The sequence below is a fragment of the Chionomys nivalis genome, chromosome 7 (assembly GCF_950005125.1).
Source record: "Chionomys nivalis chromosome 7, mChiNiv1.1, whole genome shotgun sequence".
Taxonomy (NCBI): Eukaryota; Metazoa; Chordata; class Mammalia; order Rodentia; family Cricetidae; genus Chionomys; species Chionomys nivalis.
Window position 1 is genome coordinate 78,447,125 of NC_080092.1, and position 10,003 is coordinate 78,457,127.

Sequence of the window (10,003 nt, forward strand, 5' to 3'; positions counted from 1 at the left end):
ATCTCTTCAGCCCCAAGGGACTGGACTTTTCTGAAGGAACTCAGATCTCTCAGAGCCTGGGAACTGGAGACGAGCCAGGTACAGGGGTACATGCCTGGAATCTCAGCACCTGGGTAGTAGCAGCAGGAAGAACATTTCAGGACCAGCCTGGGCTACATGAGACCCCATCTCCCCACCTTCCCTCTCCCCATAAACAAAAACAAGATGAGTCTACAGCAAGTCTTGGACCAGTTGGTGGACAGTGAGCCCTGACAGACGTCACGGCGGAGAAAATGGTCTCACTTCTCACAGGCCTGTCTTTCACCAGCTTCTCCCTCTTTTCCTGGCCCAGATCTGCTTTCTGTCCTTACAGTGCCTCTCACCCAGAAAGCCAGACAGGGAGTGCATACACAGTCATCCTGCCTCCCTCCCCTGTCTGTCCACCCTGTCCAGCCTAGAGTGACCTTTGCAAAGTGCAGACCTGACCACTGCTCAGCCAGGCTGCGTTTCTCCCAAGAGTTTCATGCCTTCATCTAACCCAGCCAATAGGAGCTTTGTGATAAATGTATCCAACGACAACACCCGGACCTCCTGCTCCGGTTGCAGAGACTCATCTTCTAGGATGTGAACTCCAAGAAGACATTATTTTGCCGAAAATCAAACTTGACTGATTCTATGGGTTTAATAACTAATTTACCCGAAATATGAGGGCTAGAGGAACACATGAATTGATACACGGACTGGGAAAGTACAGAAGGGTTGACTCAGTTTCTACTTCAGCAACAACAACAGAGAGGACAAGAAGAGCAAAGATGGGACTGTCCAGATTGTAAGAAGTTTAGATGTGGTTCAAATGCAAACTCGCTGTAAAAGTCCGTCCATGGGCAATTGGGGGTCATTTTAACTCTCAGGATATTAAGGAATATACCTAGTTTTTAGAAAAAACTTAAGGTATGGTAATGGCATGGTAGGTCTTCACCCCACCCTACCTACCCCACCCCTTGAGAAGACTTATTCTAGCTGGGTGAGATGTCAAAGTCCCAGCACTGTTCTGGCAAGTTCCAGGCAAGCCTGAGCTACATAGTAAGACAAACACACCAACAACTCAGTGGGAGGGAGACTCATTCGAAGTAAATTCTTTTTTAAATTTTTTTTTTTTTTAAAAAAAGATATTATGGATGCAATGTTCTGTCTGCATATATACGTTCAGGCCAGAAGAGGGCACCAGATCTCATTACAGATGGTTGTGAGCCACCATGTGGTTGCTGGGAATTGAACCTGGAACCTCTGGAAGAGCAGCCAGTGCTCTTAACCTCTGAGTCATCTCTCCAGTCCTCAATTGAAGTATTTCAGGTGAGATGACGTGATGTTTTGGTTTTCCCAGAACTCTCATTGAATATTCTTGGCTAGGCTAAAATCTGCTATGTAGACCAAGCTGGCTAGCCTGGAACTCACAGAGATCCACCTGCCTCTGGCAGACCCCCATCCCCCATCCTTGTTTTAGTTAGGGTTTCCATTGCTTTAAAGAGACACCATGACCATAGCAGCTCTTATAAAGAAAAGATTTAATTGAGGTGATGGCTTACAGTTTCAGAGGTTTGTCCATTATCACCATGGTGGGGGGCATAGCAGTGTGTTGGCAGACATGGTGGAGGAGTAGCTGAGAGTTCTACATTGTTTGTTTTACTTTTTTGAGACAGGGTTTCTCAGTAGCTATGAAACCAGTCCTGGAACTCGCTCTGTAGACCAGGCTGGTCTCGAACTCACCGAGATCCGCCTGCCTCTGCCTCCCAAGTGCTGGGATTAAAGGCGTGCAAGTGTCCTACATCTTTTTTTTTTTTAATATTTATTTATTTATTATGTATACAATATTCTGTCTGTGTGTATGCCTGAAGGCCAGAAGAGGGCACCAGACCTCATTACAGATAGTTGTAAGCCACCATGTGGTTGCTGGGAATTGAACTCAGGACCTTTGGAAGAGCAGGCAATGCTCTTAAGCTCTGAGCCATCACTCCAGCCCGTGTCCTACATCTTGCAGGCAACAGGCAGTAGACTGAGACGCTGGGTGGTATCCTGAGTAGAAGAAACCTGAAAGCCCACCCCCACAGCAACACACTTCCTCCATCAAGGCCAAACCCACTCCAACAAGGCCACACCTCCTAATAGTGCCACTCCCTATGAGACTATGGGGGCCAAATTCCATTTAAACTACCACAATCCCCACACTCTAGGGCTGAGAGTAGAAGCATGGGTCACCATGTCCAGTCTGGCTTCGTTTTTCATAAGATCCGGATTTGTTGATGCCCTCACTACTTCTGCATATGTTTGAAAAATCCCACAACTTTTTAAAAATAGAGAACCTTTCTAAAGCACTGAGACCGGCTGAGCGCTAGGTAAGGAAACAGCTTCTTTGCCAGCTACACTACGGTCCTTGTTCAACTCCTAGCTCTCCCGGGAACCGGGAGGGCAGGCTCTAGGGCAGCTGGGATGTCTAACTGGCCCTGGGTGCCAGGTCTGGGCACATTCTGTCTCCTCCACCCCCCCAGCTGGTTTTCGGGTAGAAATTCTAATCTTCAGAACAGGCCTTTCTAAAGGCACTCTGTAGGGCCTGTCTCGGCAGTCAGGTTTGGCCTGAGGTGACCTCAAAGGTCCAGCCACTTCAAGGAGCACTTGGGCCAAGTTAATCAGCATTGGTGGCCAACTGGGACAAAGACAACCCACGCTTGCCTGATGCCAGGCTAGGGAGCTTGGAGCCAGGTCTGACAAAGAGAGACAAAGAGACCCCTTGCACACTCCAGGCTGGTGCATGCTGGGACCTCCCCCACAGAGCTCGCTGTGGCCTCGATACAAGGACTGCCGATCTCACTGCTGTTCTGCAGGTCTTGAGGCAAAAGCATCAGTGCCCTCCACAGCTGGCCACCTGCCATGGTCCCTAGAACTAGCCTGTCTTTTGGCTGCTCCTCAAGTTTGGAACTGGGAGTGTACTGCCCATGGATGCCCAGTGCCACTCCTGAGGTATTCATGCCAAGATCCCAGGAAAGGGGCCAAGATGAGTCACCCTTTAAGAAAGTCCGAGGAGTTAGGCCGCCCCCAAGATAACCCAGCGTCTCCTCAGCAGCTGAGGTACTAGAAAGGGGATTATACCCCTTCTATGTCAACCAGCCAATCAGAATCTCAGAGACCGATATGCCTTCCATTTTACACAGAGAAAACTGAGTCTCAGAGCATGTGACCCACCTGGGGTCACAGAGAAAGTTGGAAACAACCAGCTCAGGCTGCAGGTGATGGACGCCATCCTTTCCAGCCCTGGAGGAGGAGCTGGATGGGCCAAGGTGGGGGAGGAGAGAGCTGACTCCTGTAAGCTGTCCTCTGACCTCCATTGCTACAGGCACACCATGACATGTGACCTTCCCTCTAAGTAAATACATGTAAAAAAATTGTTTTGAGGGCTTTCAAAGTGGCCCAGCGGGTAAAGGCATTTGTGGTCAAGCCTGACATCCCGACCAGTCACCAGGACCCGCATGGTGGAAGAGCCAACTGTGGCAAATTGTTCTCTGACCCCCCCCACACACACACCACATACACCATACACACACACAATGGCATGAGCACACAGCCCACACACATGCACACTAATAAATATACTTATAAAAATTATAATAAATGAATATAATTAAACCATCCTCTCATATAAATGATTATGTGTATATGCTTATATATATATGAGATATGTGTGTGTATGCATACATTTGTGAGCGTACACATAAATATATGAGAGAGACTATCAGTCTTACAGTCCAGACTAAACTTGCTGTCTTCCTGCTTTCCTCTTGAGCCTCCCTTTGGGATCAGCATATGTGTATTTCACTAGGGCATCAGTGGTGGAAATAGGCCTTGTGACTGCAGGGAAAGCTGAGTGGGAGTGGGATGCGGTGCATGCACACACGCACACGTGATAACGGAGGGCTTCTGCACTCTTTAATCTGCCCGTCTCTAAGGCATGAGTCACACCCTCCAGCACATAGTAGAACCCCCTCATTCCTTCTCGGTACCTGCCCCCTTTTTCCACAGGATTCCAGCACGTTCAGCCCTCACCAACCCTGACCTACCTGGCTCTCCTACTACCATCAGAGTGCATACAGGTTCCACAGCTTTGGCTTCCCTGCTCCTAAACTGTGGAGCCACCCAAGCCCACATAAGGGATGCGCTTGATGGGGATTTTTCTGGGGCTAGGTGAGGTAAAGGGACCTGGAGTGGGTTTAGTGAGTAAGATGAGGGACCCGACTGGTGAGACCAGGTTGAGGTTGGAGAGCAAGCGCTGCGGTGTCCCAACCCACACAGGTGTGTTCAAGGTGATCCGGTGCTCCTGGCTACCCTCCTGCTGCCAACACAGCCTGCACGATGGTGATAATGTTGACAGCCTGACGCTCTTTGAACGTTGCGTGGCGAGGACCCAAACACGTCCGGTCGGTCCCCGACCCTCCTTAGAGTCTGGAGTGACATCAAAGTCTCGACTCCAACCCTGTGCAGCCCTAAGGCCGGCTCGTGCGCGTAGCTACCTGGTGTTTATGCTCTGCGGGTCTCTGCGAGTTCCCGAGCGGTTCCAGCGGCGCTACTGCAGTGCCACCCAGTGGGCATTCTGGGAACTGTGGGTGGCGCCTCCGAGGCTCCCCGATTGACTCGCGCGCACTTCCCCTGCCCCTCCCCCGTTTCCTAGCTGCGCTCGGGGGCGCGAGGTGCTCCTACCTCTCTGCAGTGCCCGGAAGGGCGGGGCGCGGCGCAGTAGCGGCGCTGGGCTGTGACCCCGGTGGTTTCACTTCTGGATCCCGTTCCGCTGGGGTTGGGAGTGGAAGACCTGGGTGGGGGCGGCAAGGGCGGTACCTGTCGGCGGGCGGGGTCTGGCGCTTGGGACCCCTGGGGTGTCACGCGACCCACGCCTTCCTGCGCTCTCCTCCGCCCTTAGGCTCCACTCCACTGTCCTTAGATCTGTTGCGTGTCCGCAGCGACCGCCACCCCGTCGGGGCTGCAAGACCCCCAAGAGGCGCTGGGCGGCGTGGGCGGCAGGAGGGGAGAGCTGTGAAGCCGCAGGCCCAGGGTTAAGCTGCTGGCTGCTGGGACGCCGGGCTGTTTCTCAGAAATGTAGCTGGCCCTTCCCTCACCCCCTGGGCTCCCACCTCGCGCCTCCCCCCCTTTCTCCTCCCCGTGTTACTGCGTTGTCTCCCAGATTCCCGGACTCGGGAATCTGTGACCACCCTGAGAAGGGGTTTAGAGCACTCCAGCACCCACATCCAGAGTTTGCACGGTTCTACAGGGGAAGAGGCAGGAGCCTGGTACCTCTCTGTCCGTTACTTCTTTGGCCCAGAATTTCACAGTTGAGAAAGTGACATTTTAGGAGAATCCCAGGCCATACCCCTTAACCTCCAGCACCTTCCCCCGCACCCCTAGGAGTCCTAAGGTGAAGAGGAGGGAAGGGAATGGGATTCCCCAGCCCTGGGTTTGCTACTGTTAAAGGACAGGCCTGGCGTCTACTAGAGCAATGGGGTTGAAGTTGAGCTCAGACTCCAGGGAAAACTAAGATCCAGAAAGGACTTGCTGGAGATCGCCCGGACAGTCGCAAGGCTGAGACGGAGACCAGACCATGAGTACAGGCACCAAGTTGTCCTGAGTTTTGCTCAGCTTTTCCCCCAACACACACAGGAACTCTGCCAGAAAGGCTGAGAATGTAATTCCAGTGGGGGTGCGAGGGGACTTGAGTTGGTGGTGGGACCAACTTGGGGTGGGGAGGTAGTACCTGCCCCCCTGGTTCCCATCCACCAGCCTCCCCCAGGGCTGTGGTTTATTTGACTAGGCTGTTCTTCTGGGCCGGGGGGGGGGGGCAGAAGGGAGGGGGAATTGATGGGGGGAAAAATTCTGGGGCTTCCTGCCCCCTCACTCCTGGGTAGGGGGTGGTGGGGGCAGCGGGTTACATCACTCTCTAACCTCCATTCTTTCCACTGCCGATCTTTTTCCTTGTGTATGTGATTATTATATATGTGGGGGGGGGGCTCTGTTATTTGGGGGACAGGGAGGCAGCTGCACACTTCACAGGTCAAGACAGAGTTAAAAACAAAACCGCAGCAAACTCAACACCCGTGTCCTTCAGGGACTTTCCATGACACCTTCCTTCCTCCTTTCCCCCAAGGCAAGGACTACCTCCCTAGAGGGCCTCCCCAGCCCAGGTGCAGTGGCTTTGGCTTTTATGCAAACAACCGTCTGCCTGGGAATGCTCCAGGGGCAGAATTTATGGCCTGGGCAGGACATCCCACTTCACTATCTCCCTCAGGCCCTTCCTGGTAGTCTGGAACTCTGGTGTCTAAGGCCCCAGGATCTCAAGGATGGATTCAGAGGGAAGGGGACTTGGTCCTTTGCCTTGCTACCCTCAGGTGGCAGTTGCCTGCAGGTGGAGGTTTGGGTCTTCCAGCCTTGCAGGTGGCCTGGGTGTGGAGTGCTGGGGTGTGGGGAGGCTGCAGGTGTGAGGTGGCCTCTCTGGCAGGGCCACCACTCCTCTTAAGCAATGCTGATCACTGGAGCTAGGAATGTAAAGTGTCCCGTGGCTGGAGGGAAATGCCCCCCACCCACCTCCTTGCAAAGGGTTCAAGGCCTCCCTGTCTCCCCTTTTTCCCCCAACTCTTACTTGAGAGGGAGTGGGTTTGGGGAAGGCCACATACATGCCTAATGGTTAACTGAGGGAAGGCTGCTTTTGAGTGATTTATGCTAAAATACAAGGGCAGACTGGCCTGCCAAATCCTCAAAGCAAAAGGGAGGGCAATTGAGTTGCTGGGGGTGGGGTACCCAGCCACCAACCTGCACAAGGACTGAGCTTGTTAGATCCAAACTGCGGAAGCCTCATCAAGATATGCAAGGGAGGCATGTGTGTCCATTATGACATAATTCACAGCCAAGAACTGCACAGCGAATTAAACAAAATCTCACTGTTCAAGTTCATGATTTGTGTATTGGGCTGCATTCATGGTTGTCCTTGGCCATGTGTGATCCATGGGTCCAGGTTTGAGTGAGTTTACGTGAGGGTGACAGAAGTCAGACTCCTCCAACTGTCTGGAGGTCAATACCAGGCAAGCAAGACAAGGACATGTCGCTCTTTTAGGAGTCCCCATGCCCCGCTTCACCTTAGGCTTGAGTCCCCAAGTATCTACAGGCTGTGTGTAACTTGGCCGAAGACCTACAGTTGGACAAAGCCAAGGCTTACTTACCCGCCTATCTCTCCAGACCCGCTGTGGGAGGGAAGGATGGCATGACCAAGTGATGTGGAGGAAGGAGGCTCTTCGGATCCTGCTGTGTCCAGATTCCTGTCTGCTGGAATCCCCAGGGATAGGATGTGTGCACTCAGAACTCTGCTGTGGCCTGGAGAACCAGCAGGGCACCATAGGTAGGCTCAGCAGTGTGACGGGGAGAGAATGTACCTGACTCCTGTGGCAATTCCACAGATTTTTTTTGTGGGGGGGTTGGTTTTTCGAAACAGGACAGGGTTTCTCCATAGCTTTGGTGCCTGTCCTGGAACTCGCTCTGTAGACTAGGCTGGCCTCGAACTCACAGAGATCCATCTGCCTCTGCCTCCCGAGTGCTGGGATTAAAGGCGTGCGCCACCACCGCCTGACTTAATTCCACAGATTTTGATACTTTGGCTTTAAGAAAAAGCCGAGACAAAGTTATGGAAATATTCCCCAAGGCGGAATGAAATCCCTCCGCTCTCTGACAGCAATCTTGACAAGTGATAAGAATCGCTACGGCACTAATTTTAAACACACCAGGATTTTATTTATTTATTTATCAGGGTAAAAATCAAACACAGTAGAGAAAACTTGGCAAGCTGTTTCATACAGGAGAGGCATTCCTTACGTTCTGGGAGGTTAGCGCGGTTCACTCCAAATGACCTTTGGACAGAGTTTATGGAGTGCCGAGTTACTGTGCAATAAATACTCCCAATGGTGAGATTCAGGTGAAACTCCAGGGGAGGGAAACGAGACGCCACTGGCAGGGGATGTTTCTGAGAAACACAGGCAAGGGGGCACGGCCAATAGCACAGGCCTTGTGGTAACTTCTGGGTGAGGGTTCCCTGAGCCCCAAAGCACCTTTTGTTCCTCCTTCCTCACTCTGCAGACAAGGGTCATCCACAGACCACACGTGTGGTGGCTTTGACAACCAGAAATTAAAAATAAGCTATGGTTTTTTCCAGTAGCCAAAATGATCGTCCCCGGTGCTCACAGACTGAGAACCTGAGCACACGAAACCACAGTCTGGGTGAAGGCATGTCTGCTTTTAAAATGACCTGCTAATTCTTTGCAACCCACAGTAATTTGGTTTCCGTGAATCCACAGAGGCAGAGCCACCAGGAAGAGCCTGGCCTGCTGGCTTGGAAAAGTCCTCACAGATGAGTCACTGGCAGCCACATCAATCATTTTAAAAGGCTGCATCGTTTCCCTACCACATTAGCATGTGTGTGCCTTTTGGGGGAGGCAAAGAAACCAAGTTGGGGAGTCCAGTGGGGCTCCTCTCTGGGTTCCTGGGAATGTGCTCACTGGAGTGATGGAGGGTGAGGACTGCATGGGAAATTCTAAGACTCTGAGGGCCAATGGCTGTGATCTTACAGACAGGGAGGGAACAAAGCTGTCCTGGTGAGAGACCATGGAGTGTTCTGTGTGTTCCCAGGGGCCAGCGTATTTTCTAACCTTATGCAGCATAATGACAGAGAAACTCTTAGACCTTAGTGGCCTCTCCTCTGCAGCGACACTGGCCCTTGTGTGATCTTGGCCTATCCGTTCGTGCCCTTCTTACCAGACACAGGATTCACAGCAGAAAATTTCTAACTGGACAGTTTAACACCCCTCCCCCAAAGCAGCTTTCCTCTCTTGCTTGACACGACAAGACTACAGCAAACCTCACTGCACCTTGGAAGGTAGACATCTTTATGACTTTACATATTTAATCAAAACATTAACATTCCAATTTCAGGTAACAGGTCATATGGTATTAGTGGATAAGACAGTCCACAGTTAGAATGTTTAGAGGGAACAACACTTCTAGCTTCTTCAAAGGGCAAAGACCTGTTGAGCTTATCGATGGCTTAGTGGGGGATGGAGGTTACAGCTTGGGTAAGACAGATGCGGTCTTAAGCTCACCCTAGGTCAAAGCCCACACCCGTCTTCCAGGCCCTTCCAAGTCCACTGTCTTTAGAACCAGTGGTCCCATCTCTGTACACATTTATTATTCCGATGACTGGTCCTTCTTAGGAAACAGTCTGAGGGTAGCCAGGGCTCAGCCTTTGGTTTCATACGAAGAATGTGGATTTCCCCATCTTTTTGCCCAGAACACTGTTGAGGTTTCCTGGACAGCCTTCTGTATAAAATAGCATCTTTATCCTTTAAACCATGACAGTATATATGGTTCATTTTCTGCTGAGGTGATGATTTTTAGATCAAAGAAAAAACAAAAAACAAAAACAGAAAAAAATAAAACCTCTCTCCACTCTTTTTCCTTCCTGAGTGCAGAAGTCTTAATTCAAGGCTCCTGCATGCTCAAACCTCAAAGATGTCCAAGCATTTTTTTTTACAAGTCTGAATTGTCTCAGTTTCCCAGGCCTCACTAGAGGTCAGCATGTTTTTCAGTGGAGGGCACTTCACAGTGAGGATCATGGACCACCTTTATCCCTGTGGTCTTCCTGCCTGCCCTGGGGTATGTTTCAAAAGTATAATTTTCCGTCTGTCTGTCTGTCTGTCTGTCTATCTATCTCTTTCTCTTCCAGCTGGGCTTAGAAACCAGGGCTCTCATGCTAGCACTAGGCAAGAAGTATTCTTTCACTGAGCTACACCCTAGCCTGGCAGTAAGGTTTGTCCCCTTACTAAGTCTTCACTTTTATTAAGTAAGGGGGACAAAGAAGCCGAGGAGAACAGTGATACACATCTTCTTGGAAAACTTCTATGCCAATGTGACATTTGTTAGTTACATAATATTTCAATTAAGTAAGATT